Source organism: Aotus nancymaae, unplaced genomic scaffold, assembly GCF_030222135.1.
Source record: "Aotus nancymaae isolate 86718 unplaced genomic scaffold, 86718_ANA_hifiasm-v0.15.2.pri h1tg000014l, whole genome shotgun sequence".
NCBI lineage: Eukaryota > Metazoa > Chordata > Mammalia > Primates > Aotidae > Aotus > Aotus nancymaae.
Genome location: NW_026988425.1, coordinates 48007292 through 48031577, shown reverse-complemented (window position 1 = coordinate 48031577; position 24286 = coordinate 48007292). Strand labels below are relative to the sequence as shown.

At 42.1% G+C, this 24286-nt stretch overlaps 1 long non-coding RNA gene across 1 annotated transcript in view; it reads left to right on the top strand.

Moving 5' to 3' along the window:
• The first annotated feature begins 1386 nt into the window (after positions 1-1386).
• LOC135274787 (uncharacterized) overlaps positions 1387-24286 on the top strand; it is a 32952-nt gene continuing 10052 nt past the window's right edge. The window contains exon 1 of the long non-coding RNA XR_010342531.1: positions 1387-1513. This is a non-coding gene — a long non-coding RNA (uncharacterized LOC135274787). The remainder of the gene's footprint in view (positions 1514-24286) is intronic.

Below are 24286 nucleotides of genomic sequence, written 5' to 3'. Positions count from 1 at the left end.
ACTGGGGAGTGAGCACTCATCCTCAAAGCCATTTGCATGTTCTGCACCTTTCTGAACCCTTCCCAGTGCCAAGTCCAAAATGAGTCATGAGACTGACTGCACGCACCATATGGTAAATCTGAGAACCATCCCTCTACTGAAGGACGCACACCAGGGCATGACTTGTTTAAGGCTACACAACTTCTGCTGAAAGATGATTTTGCCACAGCTTTTAAACATATGATGCAAGTTTTGTGCTGTGAAAAGTCCCCACTTACAGTTTAAGTATTTTTGTTCAGAGGGATAAAAGGAAAGAAAACAAACACATTAAGTCCTAACACAGGGCCTGTTTATAGCAATGGATCAGGCGGATCTCACTTCCCTTACTACATCCTTGACCGCTTCTAACTGCATTAATTAGCTTAAAGGGGCTCCAAGGCTACTTGGTAATGAAAACAGTCGTACCTTCTGCAATTAATTATATAGAACAGTTACTTAGCTTCCATTTTTCTGCACCACTCATGGTACTCACTTTCCACTTTTTGTTTTCATTTTTAGAAAATAAATTGCTATGAAACACCTACTGACTTTGAGGATGCTTCTAGAAAATCATTTGAATATTTTTAAAACCAAAGATTTCTATACTTTTGCTAACTTTTTAAAGAGGACACCAAGTCTGAGAGAGACAGAAACCCAACTTTAATTATATCTGTGGTGCCTGGGAGACATCCCCAGCTTAGATGAGTAAATGTGAAAAGGGAAAACAATCATAGGCAATTAGCTGGGTCTTGGCTTAATGTCAGCAATGTAACCAATGTGAACCTCAAGCCCTCCCCGCTCTGTGGGCACCAGTCTCCCTCCCTCCCTTCCTCCCCTCAGCCACAGTTCCAGTTAGCAAAGCAGAGAGGGCCTCGGATTCGTATTGTTTCTGTGGAATTAGGCTTGACAGACTTTTCCAGTGACTTCTTAAAAGTCTGTCCCTTCTTCTGGTCATCGTTGTATTCTGCCCCCCATCCCCTCCCCACACACACCTCCCCCCTCACCGCAACCCCACGCCTTGTTAAGTCATTTTGCTGGAAAACTGCTTGGCACCGAGCACCTCTTCTTTCAATTACACCAGCTTTTCAAGGTCTCACTGGCCCACACAGAATGCCACTGGCCGAGTGTAAGTGCCAGGGTTATATATTTATTTTACAACATTCTGCATTTCTACTGAAAATGGGAACCCTCCCACATCTGGTGAAAACCACCATCAGGCTGGATGGTGCTCTCAGGGCGACCTCGCAGGGGCTTGGCCGTGGCACAGGGGAGAGCCTGATTGGCCAGCTGTTTCATTGACGAATCTCTGAGGGCCAGTCAGGATTTGCAGTTCAGCCACATGCCTTCTGAGGTGCTTTAAGCAAGATGGCCGCCTCCCGGTGGGAAGTCTCCCTTCCAAAGTTCCCAACTTTGCCCTGCAGCGGGACATTTTGCTGCCACCTCTTTGTGTGTTGGGAAGATGACATCATTTCTTCTCACCCTGCTTCTCTGATTGGTGAGTTTGGGATGGAGAAGTGGACACGTGTGGTTCAACCCCTTCCATTCTCCCCAAGAAGCAAGGTTTCTTAGTCTCTGGAAGTTTCCTGGGACTGGACTTCATCTTGGCAAAGGTAGAGCCTGCAATTGGTTGGGAAATGTTAAATAGGGCTGTGTGAGAACGCTTAGGTGCAGGCTTGGGCTCTTCATCTAGCTTTATCAGCAATAGAGCAGACATTCTTGGGCCCAGCTCAGAGCCCCAGACTCCCTTGTCTACCTGTCAACTGCTTTTGGGGCTTGGAGCAGAAAAGCAGGGAAGTAATTAACCATCACCTTCTAACTCCAGCACTGCCCTCAGGAATGAAGAGAGAAGCCAGGGAACTCCTGCGGGAATTCCTGAGAAGACCACAGTGATATAAAATATAATGAAGTGATGTGGGAAAAAACTGATAAACCAGCATGGAGATTGAGGATGAAACTCATAAGGATGCAGGAAAGCTGAATATCACATTTTTCTCCTAGGAAATTCCTCTCAACATGTGAAACAGGAAGACCGAGGGTTTCCCCTGGAGTTATTTGAAGAGTGGCACTTGACAGAATTAGTTTCATGAAGCTTGTGAAAGGGAATCATCTGTCAGTGCACCATCAAGTCATTATTAGCGTTTTCTTAGAATACTACCAGGGGCTGGTAGAAATTGATTTACACAAGTGTTCTTGTGGCACTTGAAGCAGAATTAAGAATTTAGTTAAAACCTTCCAGATACAGAAGATTAGACCTGCAGAAGAGGTAAGAGAATTTGGTGGAAGGGGGAGGCAGAGAGAACCCTTACTAATTTTAAGAGCTCACCCAAGGCCAGTAGTTTTCCATCCATTAGAATCAGCTAAGGAATTGCTGAGCAATTCCAATATTTGGCTTCCTTCCCACATCATTCAAACCAGACACTCTGGTGATGGGCCAAGGAGTCAGTACTGTTAAAAACTGCCCAGGTGATTCTGTCTGGTGTGCAGCTGGGACTGAAAAACGATGTCCTAGGCTAAGCAAGCCCTGGTTATCTGTACCTTGCCTTTGGGAGCAGCCAGTCACAGGTGATGGTGATGACGGTGGTGGTGAAGTGGAGAATTTACATACCGTTTCTTCCATAATGAATCTAAAGCTCTGCTACTTGAAGGGTGGTCCTTGGACTAGCTGCATCATCACTTGCAACCTTGTTCAAAAATGCAGAATTTGGGGCCTCATCCTAGATCTAGACCTGTCGAATCAGAACTGTAGTGGGGAAATGTTTCTTGAACTTTAATGTGCATAGCAAACACCTGGGATCTTGTTAAAATGCAGATTCTGTTTCAGTAGGTCTGGGGTGCAGTCCAAGATCCCGTATTTCTAACAATCTCCCAGGTGATTCCAGTGCTTCCAATCCATGGACCATACTTTGAGCAGCAAGGCAGTTGAGGACTTGGAGCAACCACAAATGGAAGTTGCTCAAAGAGCAGTGCTTCAGCTTTGGACTGCTCTGTAGGAATGGTGCTAAAAATGTTGCATGGTGCATCTTCAGGGACGTAAAAGACAGTGAAGATTTTATAGGCGTGGCTGCCATTCTCAGGGCAGCCAATGGTAATTACCACCATCAGGAGATGCTGTTGCTGGGAACTTCCAGGAACTGCCAATTGGAGCTGGCACCAAAGGAAACTGCAATGGGAGAATCGAGTTAACAAGACTGCTTAGCAAGTTGGAACCCTCTCTGTGTTCCAACGCAAGTCACACTTGAGAATGAGGGAATTGGCTGTTCTTAATCACTTGCTATCTGGAGGAGAGAACCAGTCTTTCCATATCCTTCACACTGAAATTAGAAAATAATTTTTCATCAAGATTCCTCATGGGGCTTATGTATTCCTTTACTCCACAGATATTTTTGAGTACCTGCTTTGACTTAGATTTGAATGTCTAGAAACTGAGTAGGGCTCCAGCCAGCAGTAGAAACCTAGAATTGCAATTCAACCCTCACTGGAGAGGACCCTGTGGCTTGAGAGAAGGTTATATTGGGATAGTGTCCATAAACATCTTAGCTATTATATAAACCCTGGGCCTAACATCAACTGATGTCAATTTCAGAAATAAGACCATATATGATTCATTTGGAATCAGGCACTGGAAAAGCCAATGCTATTACTGGAAGGAATCTGACACCATTGAGCTACCCTAGGATAAGGCTAAGCACACATATTTTGCAATGAAATAGCTGCCATAGAAGATATTGTCTGACTACACTGGGGGTTTAGAACTATAACCAATTTGAGAATTTGGGAATGGTTTGCTTTTGGGCAGGGGATGTAAGTGGGAGCTTGAACCATGGGCTGTATTCCTCTTCCCCATACAGAAAGACTTTGCCTGTGTCATTTAGAATATCCTTTCCCATCCTACCCTTTAAACCAGTGTGCTCAGAAGAGGTATTGCTGGATTCCAGAGATCTCAAACACCCTGCAGACAATGTTTCTTGTGACTTGCATAAGGCCTAGGGCTTTCTATTTGAAGAGCTATGCTCACCTGTTGTGAAGGCAGGAAGACATCTCAGTCAAAATATACTCTAGTGACCCAGAAGCAGGGGAATGTTGAACAAAAAAAATTGCTGATCAGTTGTTCTGAAACCTCAGCAGACCTAGGAACACAGTAGGAGCTTATTAGCAATAGTGACCAGGAACCCTAAGGGGAAGCCTTTATAATCCTCACCCCAACCCCACCCCACTCTGCAAAGGTAGGTTAGAGTCCGTAGCTCACCAACGATAAATGACTCCAATGAAGTTACAGGGTAGTAGATACAAGTGGAGAAGAACAAAGTTTTTCTGAATTCTAGTACCAGGGAAATTAGAAATGGTTAAGAACCAGAGAAACTGCAGAAGAAAAAGACCTGTCATTATAGTTGGGGGGGTGTGTGCAAAAGGAAATATGTAATCATCTCGATTTGAGGGGCCTCCATGTGTGGGTACACACAACAGACTGTGAGAAGTTACAAAGGAGATGGAAGACCGAGTCCCTCTGGTCGAAGGAGTGTGTAATATAACTGGAAATAGGACAGATATAATGGAAATACCCAATAGCATAAGTAATATAAGCACAAAATATATACCTAAGTGATGACAGCTGTATAAGGAGCCAGGTGGCACGGGGGCGAGAAGGAGGCTCGGGGAGGTAATTGGAAAAGTGTGTGGGTAGAAAGGAAATTAACAGAAAGCAGCAGGAGTTGCATCTACCTGAGGAAAGGCACTTGCTGCTGAGGCAGGTTTAAGTAAGTTCCCCCGGGCCAAGATAGAACCGTCCTAAGGGTTCTGAGGTTCTAGGACTAGAGAAATTTGAGTGTGAAATTTCCTTCCTGCGACAGTCAGGTTGGAGAGGGAGGAGGAGAAATAAGAGAAAGCTCCTGTGTAATATACAAGAAGAAAGGAAAAGAAAGACAAGTAAAAGGAATGATCTGAAACCACCTGGATGTTGGAGCACAACTGTGACAACAACTGAGTAAGGAGAGTTCATTTTCTTACCTCCCCTTTTTCCCCCTTTCCAAAGCATCCTATTTTCCATTTTGGATTATTCTTGGTAAGTTTCCATTCCTGTTGAATGTGCTAGTAGCAACTGATGCTACCTCTCTTAGCTTCCAACTTGATAAAGAGGCATTTTAAATGTAGCTGCTGGATCCAAATTGAAGGGAGGAATAATCCAGTAAAATATCTACAAGCTAGCTGTACTTCGTTTTGTAACATAAGGCAGCTCAGCTCTGTTCACTCACCTGAGATAGGGGTGGAAGAGCTCATACACTGTTCTCTGCTTTCCTTTTCTGCTTTGTTCGGAGACACAAGATGTAGGTACCCTGCTGAGCATGGAACTCCAGTTCCTTTAATAGATGTGGGCTCCCTCCTCTACCTCAACCTATGCTTATTCAGGTAGAGCCCAGATGGGGACTAACAGTGGTAGAGCATTGCTGATTTAGGTTCCTCACAAAAAGCACTGGTAGTATGTTTGCAGGGGATGTGGGTTTTTAATGTATTTGATTGGTTTAGCATGTCGGAGATCAAGGCCTTGGAAGTAGGACCAAAAATGTATACATCTTTTCAGCAGAGCCAATGTAATGCTTGCCTGCTAGTTATCAGAAATTGTGCTATATACTATGTACACCTGTCTCATAGACCTAATGTAATGGAACCTGCAATCCAGTGGACCATGGACCCGCTTGAGTTCTGGGCACCGTCTGTGCCAGCATAGTCTGCTGAATCAGTATCTCTCAGGAGGGGGCCAGAAATCAATCTGACTCATTCCCCAGATAATTCTGATACCTTTAGAACTACGACTTAAAGGGTCTGCGTAATAATAGAAATGACTTACTGGAAGGATAAATTTTTAGAAATAGTTAAACAAACTTTTAGAAAATAGCATCCTCAATAATACACGACCTTAATGAAACAGGAACAGGAAGCCATAGATGGGAACATTGAGAAGTGGAGGGCTAAGAATACAACCACCACACCACATGATATAACATAAAATGAAAATGTTGAGAAGAAAGGGAACTGGGAGTGGTAAAATAGGACTGCAAGGAAACAATATTTGCAGTAGCACAATTTAAATCTGTATCAGAGGCATAAACAGCAGAACTAACAGGGTAGAATTTAAATCAGTAATGTGGAGGATATGCCTAGAAATTGTTCCAGAAGATAGTGAGAAGCAGGGGAAAAGGAATATGTTAAAATGAGTAAAGAAATGGTGGGTAAAAAGTATTCAAAGGATACAGAGAGCCAGCCAAGAACTGCAGATTTCTTTTATTTTTAGAAAAAAAAAAAACAACACCAAACCCTAGAGTAGTTAGTTAATTGCTTCTCAGCCTTTGGGCTAAGATTAAGTGTATAAACTAGAGTAGGTAGAACAGAAGCGATAATCATGATGAAAAAGACAACTTTTCAAGGAAGAAAAAAGGTCCTGGATTCACAGATGAAAAAGGCCCCTTGGTTCAGCCAAGGAATATTCTGGAAAAAAAAAAAAAAAAATTTCTAGCAAAACCTTGAATTATAAGGATAAGTGAATACATCTACATGCATGTAGCCAGAAAAATATAACCACAAATGAACAAAATCAGACAAACTTTCCACTTGTTTCTGCAACTGTAAATGCCAGAAAAATAATGGTGTTGTGTTTATAAGATTTTGAAGGGAAAATGTATAAACTAAGAATATTATACTGTTTTTCATCTGTTAAAGCAACAGACGTACATTTCTAGACAAAGATTTCCAAAATACACCTCCTATGTATTTTATCTTGAAAAAATTATTTGGGGACGTACTCTGGGTGACTAATTGATAAATCAAAATTGAGATCCCAAGAAGAAAGAAGTAAATCCTAGCATGAAAGACTGGCAGGGAAAATTGAATACAGCAAAGCAAAGAGTTAAATCTATGTAATTGTAAACGAGTTGAAGCCTATTGGCCAATTCCACTCCATACAATATTGTCTTCAGGTGCATGGGCTCTGGTATACCAAATAATGAAGGTTAGTTCTCCCTAAGCTGTAAGCAGGGAGAGAGCAAGGGTCATGCCATCATCTTCACCACTTTGTATCCAGTGTCCACTCCTAGCTCGTGGTGATGCTTAGTAAACATTTATTGGACTCTCTACATGAGTATTTATTCATTCTTTTAAACTTTTCTCAGCAGACAGGCCTTATGAATTCTATAATAACATTCTGGCTGGGATATGGAAGATTTTGGACAACAAAATGAGCGAAGAGAAATATTATAAAACTTTCAGAGAAGAGAACAAACTCCCCCACTGAGCCAAGTAATCTTGCCCTCTTTTCTTAGTCAGGAAAAAGGCAGTATTTCTAAGAGACCCAAAAGGTCATGTGTCTATTTTTTATGGGCACCAAGTAATAGTAAGTTCTAGTTCCATTCCTCTGAAGATAGAGGTGGGAAGAGTCCAGCCTGTCTTTAAATAGGACAACTATCAACCTCTGGCTGTTTCTCAGCTTCTGAAGGGCCTTGAGGCATGGGGGAAGCGTAGAGGGTGTGTCCTGAGCCCAGAGTGGTCCAGGGAGTGGCATACTCCCTTCCTACAGACTCTAAGATTCCATTCCTCAGCTACCTATCAACAGGTTCAGGGTCATAAATTCTTGACATTTTCTGAAAAGCAAAGCCCCGTATCCTGGAGGAAGTGAGGTGGATAGGTGTAAGTGATGTTACATGTGGAATGGTTTTCACTATATTTTTCAGCGAAATGTCCTTATGAATGGTTTTCATACTGAGTTGCAGCCCAAGCCTAGAAGCCAGGGAAGAGAAAAGATATGTGTATGTGTAGAAGGGATGGGGCAAGAAAGAACAGTCATGTGTGTACCTTTCCCCCAGTGCCCTAAAGGAAATGCATTCAGAGAGCAGAGGAGAAATATGGACAGCCAGGCCCAGGCTGGGAGCAGGTTCAGGGAGTCTCACTTAAAGGCAAGTAAGTGATAGTTGCCTTCTATACCTGATTTCACTTGGTTGGAACAAGCAGTCTCACAGAAGCAACTCTACTCCATTAATAAACTGACAGGGGTTTATCAAGCGTGTGTCAAATGTGGGACATTTCTATACTGGTAACTAAGGGTAAAGACACAATTTCTTGTTTTAAATGGTTTTATCTAATAAGATGTAGGAGTGGCCATCTCTACCTTACTCAGTTAAAAGAACGACTTTTTATTCTTGAAGATTTGATCAAGATGTCGTCTCTTTGTAGTCGCTCCTGACTGCCAGTCCCTCTGTTGAGCCGTATCAGACGATTGTGGGGATGTAGGTAGAAGAATGAGTCAGACCTCAGGAGGCCTTGGAGACAGGCATGGAGGCTTGTGTGAAAAGTTTATTAGAAGGTTTTCACTTTGAAGTTGAGAAATTCAGGCCAGTGAGCCAAGGTATGAGAGATGCACCCAGGTTTTGTTCCTGGGGGCTCAAAGCCAAGGGCAGCAGATGAAGTGACAGAACTGGCTCAGAAATCTGAGCAGCAGCAGCTCGAAGGCACTTAGAGGAGTGGGAAAGTGAGACTCAACTGAGGAACCAAGGGGTCCCCCTGCACACACAAACTCTCCCAGTAACCGCTACAGTCCATCCTTTGAAAACAACACAAATTTAATGTCTTTATAGTAAAGCTCTAAGATTCAGCCTAGAAGGTGAAGTTTGATATTGAGGATGCATGCCACTTAGTGCAGTGGTTCTTAATGCTGGAGGCGCATTAGAATAATCTGAGACATTAAAAAAAATGTATCAATCCCTGGGCCTACCCCAAACTAAATAATTCATATCTCTGGGCATGCAGACTGGGTGTTGGTATATTTTTGAAACACTCCCTAGCTGACTCTAATCTCCAAAACTCTACTGGAAGGGAATTTGGAGGCAAGTAGGGGGCCTTGCTGAAAAATATGGTCTGTACATCAGCATCTCAGGGAGGCTTGATGGAAATACAGCCTCTCAGGCCCCATACCAGACCTACTGGGTTAGAATCTGCATCTTAACAATGTCCTCAGAGCATTTGTAGGTACTTTAATTTTGAATATCACGATAGAAGAATACTATGCAAGGTTTCAGCAGTGACTTGTTAAAATACCCCCAGATCAGACAACAAGAATTGATTTTAGTCACTGAATTCAGAGATCCCAATGTCCCCCCAGGAATCAGGCAGAACAGTAAGAGTTAGGCAGGCCTGCCACCCCAGCAGATCATGTGGGCCTCAAAGACTGTAAACAAAGCGGGATAAGGTAGGGAGTAATGAATACTGAGAGGGAGAGCACACAGCCCCACTAGAGAGGGAATGTGACTTCGCTCCAGCTTTGATTCTGCTGGAGTTACAACTTGACTCCAGCTGTTGTTTCTCTGTGAAATTTCCTGTTCTTTAAATGTTGGCAACTAATTCATGTTTTAAAAGTTGTTTTGTTTTTTAAATAGGTGTGATGGTTAATTTTAGGTGTCATCTTCCTCCATTAAAGGATACCCAGGTGATATGATTTGGATTTCTGTCTCCAGCGTTGGGGGAGGGACCTGGTGGGAGGTGATTGGATCATGGGGTGGACTTCCCCTTTGCTGTTCTCATTAGAGTGAGTTTGTTCTCACGAGATCTGGTTGTTTTAAAGTGTGTAGCACCTTTCCCTTCTCTCTCTTACTCCTGCTCTGGCCATGTAAGACGTGTTTGCTTTGCCTTTTGCCATGACTGAAAGTTTTGTGAGACTTCCAGCCATGCTTTCTGTACAGCATGCAGAGCTGTGAGTCAATTAAACCTCTTTTCTTTATAAATTACCCAGTTTCAGGTACTTCTTTATAGCAGTGCAAGAATAGACTAATATACCAACCAGGTCACTGCTAAAGCATTATTTCAGGGTGTGTTTGTGAGGGTATTTCTGGAGGAGACTGGCATTTGAATGAGTGGACTGAGTAAGGAAGAGCCAACCTCACTCCATGTGGATGGGCACCATTCAATTCTTCGAGGGCCAGGATAGAACAGAAAGGCAGAGAAAAGGTGAATTCATGCTCTCTGCTGGAGGTGGGCCATCCATCTTCTTTAGCCCTTGGACATCAGAACTCCAGGTTCTTGGGCCTTCAAACTCGGGGACTTATACCAGTGACCTCCTAGGATCTCAGGCCTTCAGCCTTGGCCTGAAAGTTATACCATCAGCTTTCTTGGTTCGCAGACCTTTGGATTCGGACTGAATTACTCTACCAGCTTTCCTGGTTCTCCAGCTTACACATGGCATAGGATGGGCCTTCTCCACCTCCATAATTGCATGAGCCAATTCCCATAATAATTTTCTCTTATATATCTATAGATATTGACATATCTGTATCTATATCTGATTGGTTCTGTTTCTCTGGAGAACCGTAATACAATGGGCAAATTGCAACACACTCTAGGACAGATTATGCCCATGGAATACCACGAATCCAAACCAACTTTTTCACATTACAGATAAAGAAGTTGAGTCTAGTTTTCTCATCCTCCACTTTCAGGAGAGTGACTCCAGTTTAAGCATCATTTAAAATTTCTACTTTTGTTTTGTTTTAGGTAATAGAGAGCTGCTGTCTCACAGAATTCTAGAGCCACTGCAGGTGGAAGTGGCTCTGAGGGGGCGCTCAGGAGGGGTTTCTCTGGAAAGGCAATGAAGAAACTGAGATTCAATATCCAGATGTGTTAAGTGTTTTTTAAGCCCTGTGTAATCTACCACAGGGGCAGACAAAACCTTTTCAGTTGACATTTCCTTCAACACCAGGCTTGTTTTGGGAGTCTGGGCCAGGTGACAATGATGGCACTAAGAGCTTGTTTTCCCAGTTGGAGTCAAAACATTTGCTGAGCAACCCCATAAATTGGCTAGACAAAAGTAAATAGGAAGGAGAGACATGGGAAAGGTGGGGTACCACACGGCCCTGTGTGAAACGCAAGTTAGAGGGAAGCACCCTGCAAAGAAAAAGACAGCAGAGAGACAAGATGCAGGGCTGGCTGGGCTAGCCAATTAGTCAGCATTCAGCGTTCATTCATCCCTCAACAGCTAATTGTCATGCATGTACCATATGCCAGGCACAGCTCTAGATACTAAAGACACAACAGTGAACACGACTGACCAAGTTCCTGCCCTTGTGGAGCTCACACCATTTTTCATATGAGCATCCTACATCTATGAATCTTTATTTTTTTGAAACGAAGTTGCACTCTGGCCTAGGCTAGAGTCCAGTGGTGTGGTCAGGGCTCATTGTAGCCTTGACCTCCCTGAGCTCAGGCGATACTTTCACCTAAGCCTACCAAGTAGCTGGGACTATAGGCACGCACTACTACGCCCTGCAAGTTTTTGTATTTTTTGTAGAGATGGGGTCTCTCCATGTTGCTCAGGCCGGTCTCGAACTCCTGGGCTTAAGTCATTCACCCACCCTGGCCTCCCAAAGTGCTAGGATGACAGGCCACTGTGTCCTGCCCATTCCTGAATCTTAAATATCTTGGCCTCCCAACTGAGTATCGCAGCCAACATCCTATTTTTAAGCCATATTGCTATAATATATTTACATCTTAAATCATTTTTACATTAACTATCCTGGACCTAAGAGATCTTGACAGATTTTGCTCTTTTCAGCAGCAAAGACCCTGATACCATGATGGTCATCACCAAGCTTCACAGTCCTGTGTGGTGGGGATAATAGCTCCTGTGATTGGCATTTGGTTAGGGTTGTAAACCCAGGAAAGTTGGAATATATCAAGGAATTTGTTATCTTGTCTTCTTCACCTTAAAGGGAATTGTTGGGTGTTTCATTCCAAATTTTTACCCTCTATGATTTCGATATTTAACTTAGAATAGAAGTGGTCATCTTCAGCCTTTGAACTTCCTCTTGGTTGGAGGTCTCATTTCATATTATCTCAGTTAAAACACATTTTTATGATAGGTAGTAACTTTGTCCTAATTATATAAGCACTTTAGCCAGTTAGAAAGGGCAGTCGCAGTTCCCTTAAGAATGAGTGTAATTATAGGTTTGTGTGATATAATCTTTGTTCAGTTCATTTTTTTGAATGAGAAAGACTATGAAGAGCAATAGTGGTTTGTGACTGACTAGAAGCCTCAGCAAATTTCCATTCTTTGCATGTGTAGAGGTAAATTTCTCTGAACAGTGCTATTAATCATCATTGCATGAGTTAATGTCTGCATCCATACAGGCTGCAGTAAATTACTTAAATGATCTTCCCACTGGGCATTAATAATAGATGGGGTTATTTTTTCCAGGAATTCACTTTATTTTTCCCTTTAGTATTTCTAGTTTGTTCAAATTACTTTTAACCGTAGTGACAATAACAAAATTCTACCCTGTCTGCTTTATCTAAGGTACCCACAAAGCCCCAAAATGTCTACTAAATAAGGGGTCATGGTGTCTGCACATTGCTTCTTATAGGGTTTGAGATGCTGAGATTGTTTGAATTCATTCTTTGGATGTTACCATTGCCTTACAAGGAAAATTGGTGCAACATCTTTGATTGCATGTTCCACTCCTGACCCTGTGCTTTCTTATACACAGTATTGCTCATTCCCTCCTAGAACTCTGCCCTCTCCCTTTCAGCCCCTTACCAAGCTTGTTTCTTGCCTTCCTTGAGGGCTTTCTTATATAGATATTATTCCCAAGAAATACTATCCATGCTTTTCTGGAGAGCAGAGACTTGAACCCAACTCACAGCGTAGAACAAGGCAGACACTGCTGGCCTTGTCTGCTGACAAGAACCACAGACCCAGGGTTTGAAACAAGATGTATGTACCCTCTGGGCACTGGTCAAATAAAGAGGACAGCTAAGAGACTACCTTCTGTCTCTCTGCTGGTGGCAAACTAGCCATACTGATTGGGCAGCCAGAAGCCCAAACCATCTGGACAGACTTGGACTCCCAGACTGGTCGGATCTAGGTCTCATAACAAAGAGTATCCTCAGGCAAAGTCACAAGGCTGACTGTGGATTCCTAGGAGCAGACTATCCCCTGTCTCCTTGGTATGCTGCTTGGCACACTGCCTGGCACATCAAGATCCCTCAGTGGACATTTGCCGAACCTTTAACTAGGTAAGATTGTTTTCCATTACTCCTGGTCACCCCACGCAGCCCTTGGGATTGCCAGGCATCTGTCCATCCATATCATAAGAAAGCAGGCCTAAGTCATCATCACTTCGAAGTTTAATAGGTCACCTCTTTCTTCTTGGAGCTTTTTTTGTTGTTATTTCTGAAGAGGAAGACAAACATTTAAGTGAAGAGGAATACTTTTTTTTTTTTTTTTTGAGACAGAGTCTCACTCCATTGCCCAGGCTGGAGTGCAGTGATATGATAGCTCACTGCAACCCCTGCCTCCTGGGTTCAAATGATTCTCCTGCTTTAGCATCCCAAGTAGCTGGGATTACAGGTGGCCACCACCACTGGCAAATTTTTGTATTTTTAGTAGAGAGGGATTGGTTTCACCATGTTGGCTAGGCTGGTCTCAAACTCATGACCTCAAGTGGTCCACCTGCCTCGGCCTCCCAAAGTGCTGGGATTACAGGCATGAGCCACTGTGCCTGGCCTTGGAATACTATTTTTCAAATAAGGAGGCAAATAGCTGTAGTGACCAGACAGTTGAACTCTCTCTGTGTCTTTCCTTGCAGGAAATGTTCCAAAGATACCTTTGGTTGCATTGTGTATGCAACAACCATTTCCCCAGGTTTTTTTTTGTTAGTAGAATTCTGATGCATTCACATGTGACTGTGTTTTAGGAAAGCCGGGCCCATACTCAGGACCAAAAGGGGATTAGTCTTGATTAGTCCAAGTTGATCATGGCAACTTCATTCTCCTTGCTGACAATTGGCTTAGAGAAGGAGTTGGGAACAATTATGACTAATAAGGCACAGAGGTAAGGTTTTTGAAAAGGGTTGGGGGAGGCCTGGGAACATTTTCTTGTTGACAAAGAAATGTCAGCCTCACTATGGACTTCACATTTTGTTGTGTGAGGATGCTGTGGTTATGGTTGTTGCTACTATTTTTTGACCATAAGGAGACAAGCTAGAGGACCAAAGCCGGCACCCTAAGTATTGCAGGGCAGAATTATGAGAAGAATCTGGTCCTCGATGATGTTGTTGAGCCCCTAAATTTACCAACCCTAGACCTGAGGTACCTCAGACTGCTCCTCCTTTGAGAAAATGATACTCGTTATTTTTAAAGCCAGTTTTGGTTAAGTCTGTTACATACAGCCAAAAAAATAAAGAAGAGGAAGCCAACTCTCCTCAGGAGATTGACAAGTGTACAAAGATTCAAACTGAGGGGAGCCGATTGAATACTTTAAATAGCAAATAGTCCATAGATCTCTGATGCATCCATTTTTCCATAGGGATCAGACAATCAAGTCTTCCGGTGAGCTGTCTCTTTCCCTGAACTCTGCAAGGTACACGTTGCCAAATTTGAAATCCATTTTCTGGAATTTAGGAATCTTTTGAGGTGGATTTAAGCCCTGAGTACTAAGGGATTTCTCCCAGTCTTCTAAAGTCACAGTCTATTTAGGATTGCCTCCTCTGTCTGGTGGCTGCCATGGCCAGGGTTCTGACCTATCTGTCTTCCCAGCTCTCCACACTGTGGGTATGGGGAGGTACATGGAGGGCTGAGAGAGAGGCTACCCCTCCCTCCATCCCCGACTCCAAGGGCCACTGAGGTGCCCTCAGCCCTGGACTGTCAGCTGGTGGCTTTACTTGCACATAGATGCTTTCTTTGGGGAGAAATACTTTTCTCTCTTGTTTTATGATAAATTTCCTTTAAATTTCTCACTGTGTTTAAGATCTTTTATCACACTGGAAAGGAAATTGGTGGTTTCAGGCACTCTACTTGTACTTTTAAGTCAATATGCCTCCTCTGTGTAAACTAGGGTCCTTCATTAGTTGCAGATGGCATAAGAGTAAACTGTCCTTCCCAGGCAAACCTTTGTTGATGAATATCAGCTAAGGCAAGACCAGGTAGGAAACAGGATTTAGATAGTGGGATCTGAGCATGAAAACACTGGCACTTCTCACCAGGGGAGTCGGTTTATAAGCCTCCAGTTGAAGATTGCCCTTCTACAGCTGGAAGAGAGGATAAGTATATCATGAATCAAGCAAAGGCTCATAAAGGCATCTTAAAGATGAGAAAAGAACCCCAGCTTGGTAATCACATATAGGTGTTTCAAGGCAAAGAAGAGCCTAACAAAAAGGACGTTGATCATTTATGAAAGTGGATGTAGCAGGGAACTATGCTGAGATGCTGAGGAGTCACTATTTTCTGAGCAGCACTGGTAGCTTTTTATCTGTCCTATTTCAGGGAGAGAAAAGATATATTCTAAGACAAAGAAGTCATTGCTCAGCTCTGAGTTTCAAAATAGTTTTTAAGTTCACAAGAATGATAGTAATCTAAAAGTCAAAGTGCTTTTGATTGTTATTATTAGGCAGGCTTTGATGGGAGAGAATTTCTATTGGGATTCTAAAATCTAGCTTTTTTATATCAAGAGCAAAGGTAGAGAATTTACCACATAGAGTTTATACATTAAACTTAAAGTCGGAAAGAATGCACGCTGAACCAAGTATGGGTGTATAGTTCATACAGAAAGATAAAACCATTCTCTGGGCAGATGGAGTAGAGAGAAGATGGAAAGAAAAGAGAACATTCAGATGCTGATAATTGAGCACTACTCTCTGTCAATCCCATAATTCAGCACTCAGGATGAAACCCTAAGGGTGAAAATAGAAACCATGTTAAATAGTATATTAACATGGTTAATTACATGATTCACACTTTCAATAGATATTTATTGAGTGCCTTCGAAGTACCTGACACTATTTTAGGTGTGTTAACTATATCAGTGAATAAAAGAGACAGTGATGCCTGCCCTCCTGGAGCTTATATTCTAACTGAGGAAGGCAGATGTAAAAAATAAACATAATAAGTGATTTAATATGACCTGGTGATAAAAGAAAAAATAAAGGAAAGTAAGGATTCAAAGCCGAATTGGAATTCAAAACCTGCGCTCTTAACCACTGCACTATAGTTTTCTATGACAGTTTTTTGAACATGGGAGATCTACAAAGAAATTTCTCACTAGTGACGCTAAACGACAGTCTGAGCTGTTTCTGAGGTGAGGGAGACACATACATGTAATATGTCTTGAACATAATGAGAATCACCCATGAAAACACATAAAGACGAGAAATAGCACAGGGGAGGCCACAACCCAGCAGTGCATCCTGGAGTGTTAAATTTCCTCTGTGTTCTAAACTCTGCTTTTGGAAAAGGAAGAGATACCCACAAATTAAACCCAAATGTCCAAAATAAGTAAATAAATAAATGGCCTGAAGAATGAGCAAGGGCATACATCTGATTTACACCCATGTCAGCTTCCTAGGCGGGCTGACCCTCAGCTAGACCAGCCTTCATTCTGCAGGATTTGGCCATTTGCAAATGTAAACCCACTACTGGCCTCTTCCCATCAGTGACTGCCTAATATTGCAGGGGCTTCCCAAAACACTCATTTGTGTTTTCTTATTCTCTTTTCTAAACTCACAACCGAGAAAATATTTAATAAGTAAAATTACTCATGACATGTAATTTTATCCACATTTCTTACAAAGGTTGTCTCCTCCATACTTCAGCAACTGGTTGAAGCCACCAGGAAGGGATTACTGTTATGAATTGTGTAAACAATTGATATATGAGATTCTCATTCATCTTGGCATCTGGCAGGCTTCCCATGTAATCAAGGGTTCATGTGCATACACACACACACACACACACACACACACACACACACACACAAAACATGGAAAGTGTTTCCCACAGAGTGGGTGACCAGTAAATGCAGAATTGAATGGTGACACAAAAAGATTATCTCACCCTGGAAAGAGAATAAATGCCTGTAGATATGTAGCACCTGTATTGGTCTGGGGTTGGGGGTGCATGGAGGGAGTGATTTATTCTCTGATATGGTTTGGCTGTGTCCCCACCCAAATCTCATCTTGAATTGTAGCTCCCATAATTCCCATGTGTTGTGGGAGGGGCCTCGTGGGAGAGAATTGAATCATGGGGTGGGGGCAGTTTCCCCCATGCTGTTCTCCTGGTAGTGAATATCAGTCTCACAAGATATGATGGTTTTATAAGGGGTTTCCTCTTTGTCACTAGGCTCTCATTCTCTCTCGTCTGCTGCCACGTAAGACATGCTTTTTGCCATCTACCATGATTGTGAGGCCTCCCCAGCCACGTGGAACTATGAGTCTACTAAACCTCTTTTTCTTTATAAATTACCCAGTCTTGGGTATGTCTTTATCAGCAGTGTGAAAACAGACTAATATATCCTCCTTCCACAGATAGGGAACATGGTTCAGGCCTGATTAATTGTAATTCCTTCCCCCAGCCATGGAAATTGGCTCAGAGATGGATACAACGTCTTAGGCCAGTAAGAGTCTTCCAGGACTTTTGGCACTATCTAGAAAGAGGTTTGTTCTTCCACCTAAGCCACTAAGCTTGTGGAATGTGAGCCTGAAGCTTTGACAACTTTGTCTCCATGTGTTTCTGCCTGAGGACAAAGCCAGGAGATAAAGAGGGACCTCGGGTCCTGAGAGGTCACTTGAGTCTCTGGCTATTGCTGCTCCTGAAGCTAGATGGCCTTCCTAGTGATATAAATTAATACATTTTCTTCTTTGCTTTACCTAGATTGAATTTCTATCACTGAAAACCAAATCAGTGCTAATACACGATGATAAACATACGCTACCATTTGCTATTATCTACCGTATGCTAGGTATGATGCTAGGTACTTTACATAGAGTCTCTCACAATTGTATTCTTAGTTGGATAACATTATGTTTTAGAACAGGAAAGTTAAGAACAAGACAGTAAGATTAAACAGCCTGTACAAGTGATTATCAAGTGGTCCAGGCTCCCAGGTCCATGCTCTTTTCACCTTATTCTGACACTAGGCACCAGCAGAAGCGTGGTGGGAAATGGACTTGGCATCAGGAGACTGAGTCACTTACTAGTGACTTTTGGATATTCATTTACTTATTTCATAATACCTCATGAAATAAAGAATATGAACAAGATTGGCAGATGCTAAGTCTATGCCAATTATTTTTTTAAAGACAGCTTTATGGAGATATAATAAATATACCATAGAATTTAGCTACTTAAACTGTACCATTCTATGGCTTTTAGCATATCCATAGATACGTACAGAACTCACCACAGTCAATTTTAGGACATATTTCTCACATCAAAAACCCTGTACCCGCTGGGCATGGTGGCTTGCGCCTGTAATCCCAGCACTTTGGGAGGCCAAGTCAGGTGGATCATGAGGTCGGGAGTTTGAGACCAGCCTGACCAACATGGTGAAACATCGTCTACTAAAAAATACAAAAATTAGCCGGGCATGGTAGTGCGTGCCTGTAGTCCCAGATACTCAGGAGGCTGGGGCAGAAGAATCGCTTGAACCCAGGAAGTGGAGTTTGCAGTGAGCCGAGATTGTGCCACTGCACTCCAGCCTGGGTGACAGAGCGAGACTCCGTCTCAGACAAACAAACAAACACCCTGTATCTTTTAGCTATCATCCCCTCTCTTCTTATTTCCCCACTCCCAACCTAGTCCTAAGCAACCAGTAATCTACTTTCTGACTCTATAGATTTCTTTATCCTGGACTTGTATATGGATAAAGACATATAGTATGTGGTCTTTTGTGGCTTCTTCCACTTAGCATAATGTTTTCAAGGTTCATCCATGTTGTAGCATGTATGAGAACTTCATTCCTTTTTATTATGCCGATGATTCTTGACCTCTCCTGGGATTAAGAGGTCTTTTGAAAATCTACTGAAAACCAAACATTCCTCCCCAGGCAAACATACATATGTAACAGTTTCCAAGGCCTCCTAGATCCCTGGAAGCTCATTCTCAGAACTCAGTATAAATGTATGAACATAAGTATCTCTAAAAGTCAGACAAGACTTTAAATGGCACTTCTTTTTAATGTGCCGTACTCCCTATGTATGTGTAACTCTGGCCAAAATGGGCCCCACTAAAGCAGTATCTGTGAGGAGACAGCTTGCCTGGGAACCTAGACCAAGCAGGGCCACTGGGTACACACCACCATCACCAACAACAGCTGCAGAAATTCTTTACGGACTTTGTGAAGTTACAAAAGGATTAAATGAGAATGACTAAACACACTATGAAATAAGAACTGTGTGCAGTTTACTATATAATAAACATGTACAGTATGTTTGTAGAATAGGCTATAAATGATATACAAAGGGTTCTGGTAAGAGTTTCCAATTCCTCTTCACTAGTTACTGGTGAAATCTTATCAGGTGTGGCTGAGAAAATAATCTTTTTTTCGGGATGAGTTGGAGTTCTGATGATCTGTGGTTTCCCACACTGTCCTTGTAACCCAGCAGCCTGTACTTGGAATGTGTGGCTTCTTTATATCTGGGCCCTTGGTGTCATGAAAGAACGCTTCTTATCCAATAGTTACTACGGTGGCTATCAGATAATTGACAAAATTGGTTTAAAAGGATAATTACATAAGAAAAATAAATGTATTACCCTTAACATTTTATTTTTACTTGAAACATATTAGGTTCATGTAAGAATATCAAAGTGTGAATATTCTACTATTTCTGACATTCAGAATAGGTTACAACCTAAAATGAAGATCTTTATTTCATCCAGGTTTTCTGATCAGGGTTCTAAACCATCTTTCTTGCATTACCAGCTACACCCATATTGCATCACCTACAATTAAATTTTTTTTTTTTTTAATTAAAGTAGACCAAAACTTAAAGGCATTTGCTCTAGAATATGAATACAAAATCTATTTCCAGGTTTGTTTTTCTCCCTCTAATCTTTTTTTTTTTTTTTTTGAGACGGATCTTGCTCTGTCACCTGACCTGGAGTGCAGTGGTATGATCATGTCTTACTACAGCCTTAGCCTCCTGGGCTCAAGTAATCCTCCCACCTCAGCCTCCCAAGTAGCTGGGACTACAGGCATGCATCACTGTATCCAGCTAATTAATATTTGTAATTTTTGTAGAGATGGGGTCTTCCTATGTTGTCCAGGCTGGTCTCAAACTCCTGGGCTCAAGTGATCCTCCTGCCTCGGCCTCCCAAAGTGCTGGGATTACAGGCGAGCCACCATGCCTGGCCCTAAACTGACTTCCATGGAAACAACTACCATTTAGCTCTCATGTTTCACTTGTATGATATTCAAATAAATTACATTATTATAGGAATAAGGCCAGGACACAGACTCTAAAAAGTGAAGTTTTGGTAAATCTATAGTTGGTAGATCCAGAAGTAGAGAAGTGTAGTAGAAAGAAGCCTACTAGCTACTGGTATTAAGAGATGAAATGAAATATATATGTGGAATATATGTTTTATATACATAAAATACAGTCATATATAGGGCTTTGACTTTTATACATATGTATAGCTGTTCGTGGGGCTGTGTAATATGTAGTTTTCTGAATGTGCATGTAAACTAAAATTCATAAGTTATTTTTGAAATATATACAGACTCCTCTCTGGTTTTTTCTTTTGAGATGGAGTCTTGCTCTGTTGGCCAGGCTGGAGTGCAGTGGCATGATCTTGGCTTACCACAACCTCCGCCTCCCGGGTTCAAGCAATTCTCCTGCCTCAGCCACCCAAGTAGCTAGGATTACAGGAATGTTCCACCATGGCTGGCTAATTTTTGTATTTTTAGTAGAGATGGGGTTTAACCATGTTGGTCAGGCTGGTCTCAAACTTCTGACTTCAGGTGATCTGTCTGCCTTGGCCTCCCAAAGTTCTGGGATTGCAGGCTTGAGCCACCATGCCTGGCCCAGACTCCTCTCTTAAAGGAAGCCTTTGCAGAATTCTTTTCTACTAACTAAATTCCTCCTAACATAACTATTAGCATAATTATTTAAAATCATCAAGTTGATCAGTTACTGTCAGTGCATTTCTTCCTAACTACCTTCCTCACTTTCCACTGCCCTTTCCGGTCAGACCTATCAGGGATGTAAATGCCAAGACCCACCTTCTCAGGGTGGGATGTGATCCTCACATGGCTGTCTTGATGCCTCTCCCATCTGTGTGATCTGAGGCATCTTCACTATTAATTTGTCTGCAGATGTTAGGATATTACTGCTGCTTTTCAATCTTGCTGCCACGACCTTGGTCCAATCTACCATTGTCTCCATTCAGATGTCTGCAGACTTCCTTCCTGTTTCCCAGAACCCTCTCTGATATATAGCAGTCACAGTGGGTCTTTGTGAAATATGAATCTGATGATATCACTTTCATTTTAAAGTGAATTCTTCAGTGCTTCTCATTCTCTTAGAGACCAGACTTTTCAATAGTACCCTTCAGAGCCTTTGTGACATGGCCTGGGCTACCCTTCCAGTCTCCTTTGTGTCAGAGCATTCTCCCCTCTTTATGTTCTAGCTATTTTCATCTTCTTTCAGTTTCTTGTGTATCCTATAACTATTCTCTACCTCCAGATCTTTGGTTCCTTCTGGAATATCTCCTGCATTGTCACTCAGTTGTCCCGCGAGCCCTCCTCTGACCCCCTCAGCCTAAACTCCCACAGCATCCCATACTACCCCCTTTTTAATGTTCTTCAGATGTAGAGTTCCTAGTCAAACAACTGACTCTCCCAATATACCTTAAGATCCATGAAGGCAAGAGGTATGTTTGTTGTGATCCTTGCTGAATCCCCAGTACAGTATCTGACACTCAATAGATGCTAAAAATTATTTGTTGGATAAGCAAATGTATATTGTACTCTTCTCAGTTATTTATCTTTGAATGGGGGTCTCTAGGTAACACAGAATCCTAACCCCTAAGCACCCAAGTAGGCTAATTAGTAAGGAGACTTTTCATCTGCCCGCTAGGTTACAATGGGGAACTGGAACCCTTGCATGCCACCAAGAACACATTTTGAATTCATCTCTTTCCAGTTCTCTTATCACCTTTATGTCTCAAATTCATCAACCTTTCTAAAGAGTCCTGGGTTCAGTCACTTGAGAAGGTCCTGGGAATTCCATAGTTTAATTTATATTTGTATCTGCCACCTGTAGAGCCCATTAAAGATGAAATGACAATGGCAAGAACATGGCTGTGGAAAAACTTCCTAAAATCTGGCAGTGATTAAAGCCACAGAGTGACTTCAGTGTTTGCTTATTTTATTATAGTTCTGGGATACATGTGCAGAATGTGCAGGTTTGTTATATAGGTATACATGTGCCATGGTGGTTTGCTGCACCTATCAACTTGTCATCTACATTAGGTATTTCTCCTTATGCTATCCTCCCCCTTACCCCCCGACAGGCCCAGGTATGTGATGTTTCCCTCCCTGTGTCCATGTGTTCTCATTGTTCAACTCCCACTTATGAATGAGAACATGAGGTGTTTGGTTTTCTGTTATCATGTTAGTTTGCTGAGAATGATGGTTTCCAGTTTCATCCATTTCCCTGCAAAGGACATGAACTCATCCTTCTTTATGGCTGCATAGTATTCCATGGGGTACATGTGCCATATTTTCTTTATTCAGTCTATCATTGATGGGCATTTGGGTTGGTTCCAAGTTTTTGCTATTGTGAATAATGCCGCAATAAACATACATGTGTCTTTATAATAGAGTGGTTTATATCTTTTGGGTATATACCCAGTAATGGGATTGCTGAGTCAAATGATATTTCTAGTTCTAGATCCTTGAGGAATCACCACACTGTCTTCCACAATGGTTGAACTAATTTACACTTCCACCAACAGTATAAAAGCCTGCCTATTTCTTCACATCCTTTCCAGGATCTATTGTTTCCTGACTTTTTAGTGATCGCCATTTGAACTGGCATGAGATGATACCTCAATGTGGTTTTGATTTGACCAGTGATGATGAGCATTTTTTTTATATGTTTGTTGGCTGCATAAATGTCTTCTTGACTTAGGTGTTTTTTTTTTTTTTCAATGTTTGGATCTCTTGGCTCTTCATGAATGTGGTGACTTTGTGGTGACTTCCACCTTATGTTCAAAAGTGACTTGAAGACAACTTGGGTTTCAAAGACTATAGCAATAACTTTAGATGTGGAACTTGAGTTTCCTTCTCTGGTGCTCACCTGTTTTTTGTTTATAGCTACACACATTTTTCTTTGCTTTTTTTAACCTTGAAGAGGAGAGGAATTGTTTCAGATATCTCAAACAAGATTGAAAATGTCCATAGCCAATTCCCAGAAAAAAATGACCCTTTCTGTCTAGTAGTCTCTCGCATTTTAGTTCCTTGTATTTGTATGAGTTTCCTTCCTTCTCTTGTACTTCTTGATGTTCATGAAACCTGTACCCAGTACCTACCTGTTCATGGAATCTGTACTCAGTATACTCTCTGGCCAGCTACTTCCTAGTCCCCTGAGAGCACAGCCACACCTGGGAGGAATAGATAGCATCTCCTCTTCTGCCATGCAGACTGGCTTCAGTCTCCTCAACATCCTTTCAGTCAACTCTAGGCTTTGACACAATGTAACTGCCCAACAGAGGTTCACCGTGCCCTCTGCGTAGACAGAGCTGATTTATGAAAACAAGGTAATTGCAATAGAGAAAGAATAATTCATGCAGAGCCAGCTATGAGGGAGACAGGAGTTTTATTATTACTTAAATCAGTCTTACTGAGAGCTTGGGGACTGGAGTTTTTAAGGATAATTTGGTGGATGGGGGTCAGTGAATCAGGAGTTCTGATTGATCAAGTCTGAGATGAACTCAGAGGGAGTTGAAGCTGTCCTCTTGAGCTGAGTCAATTCCTGGATCAGGGTCACAAGACCAGATGAGCCAGTTTATCGATCTGTGTGGTGCCAGTTGATCCATCAAGTGCAGGGTCTGCAAAATATCTCAAGCACTGATCTTAGGTTTTACAATAGTAATATTATCCCCATGAGCAATTTGGGGAGGTTCAGAATCTTGCAGCCTCCAGCTGCATGACTCCTAAATCATAATTTCTAATCTTTTAGCTAATTTGTTAGTCCTGCAAAGGCAGTCTAGTCCCCAGGCAGAAAGGGGGGTTGTTTTGGGAAAGGGCTGCTATCATCTTTGTTTCAAAGCAAAAGCATAAACTAAGTTCCTCCCAGAGTTAGTTCAGCCTACACCCAGGAATGAACAAGGACAGCTTGGAGGTTAGAAGCAAGAGGGAGTTGGTTAGTTCAGGTCTCTTTTACTGCCTCAGTTATAATTTTGCAACGGCAGTCTCAACAGTGTGAGGCTGTGTCTTTAAAAGAGAAAGTAAGTCACAAAA